Here is a 1143-nt window from a genome sequence, read left to right as displayed (position 1 = left end):
GTGGTGGTGATTGGTGGTGAGTGGTAGTGGTGGTGGTGTGATGGTGGTGGTGGTGGTGGTAGTAGGTGGGGGGGTGGGGGGAGGGAGGGAAGGGGAGGGGAATGATTGTCTGTGGATTCCTTCTCCGTACCCTTTACATATAAGCAAAAATATGCCTTCCTGTGGGTATAGAAACTTAACACAATTATATCAGTAACTGATATTGTAGCCTTTTAAAACAGAAAAAGATTTGTACATACAAATACTTTTTAATTATCATTTATTGTGGAAATGGCATTTACGTCATTAAATTGATACCTCAGCATCAAGCTAGTGTCCTGCAGCAGTGGTCCAGTGGTAAAGTGTATATAAGTGATGCGTATTCTTGGAGTTTGCGAGTTACAAACCCGATTAAGCTATGATATATATACAAACATGTTTTGTTTTGTTGTTCGTTTTTGTATAAAGGCCTCACACAATATCTATATTAAGCGAGTTTGTTTTAAACATGACATACATATTATTCATTTTACCAGGCCTTATTCCACACAACTCCGTGAATTTCCCGTGGAGCCAGCCATTCAAACAAAAACAAACGAAACAAAACAAAACAAAACAAAAAACATTATTGCCAACAGCATTTGGTGTTCCCAGGCGGTCACCCATCCAAGTACTAACCAAACCCAACGTTGCTTAACTTCGCTGATCGACGAGAAGCGGTGTTCTCAACGTGGTAGTGGCCGTTGGCATGAGACTGCCTACACATTGTGGCTAATAACCAACTCTTTTTAAGTCATCGCGGCAGGATACGGACCTGCTTGTGGTGTCTTAATGGTAATTGTATCCTAACATATTTTGTCTCCTTGGCATGGATATTTAACATCGTTTATTCAGTCTTGGGTTTATGTTCTTTCGCCATTTACAGACATTTTACATCTACCTACTTCCTCAGCCTGCCCTGCCAATTTCTAATGAATTTGTGGATTTTTCTTTGTAATACAAACATGTGTGTGCTCATCTGCTCTTCAGTTTTATGATATTTGTCTCATCTGTCCTGCTTTATGATACTTTTACAAAGAACATGAACAAATGCTTCTATTTTAGAGAAGATATGGGATCCAGGTTTCGGAGCCGTAAAACCAACCGTCGTGATTGGTGGACGAG

At 40.2% G+C, this 1143-nt stretch overlaps 1 non-coding gene across 1 annotated transcript; it reads right to left on the bottom strand.

Moving 5' to 3' along the window:
* Positions 1-608: 608 nt before the first annotated feature.
* Positions 609-727, bottom strand: LOC138361908 (5S ribosomal RNA). The gene has a single exon (XR_011227271.1). It is a non-coding gene; the product is annotated as a 5S ribosomal RNA (ribosomal RNA).
* Between the last annotated feature and the right edge of the window lie 416 nt (positions 728-1143).

The sequence above is a fragment of the Procambarus clarkii genome, unplaced genomic scaffold (genome assembly GCF_040958095.1).
Source record: "Procambarus clarkii isolate CNS0578487 unplaced genomic scaffold, FALCON_Pclarkii_2.0 HiC_scaffold_993, whole genome shotgun sequence".
Taxonomy (NCBI): Eukaryota; Metazoa; Arthropoda; class Malacostraca; order Decapoda; family Cambaridae; genus Procambarus; species Procambarus clarkii.
This window is presented reverse-complemented; position numbering and strand designations above follow the sequence as displayed.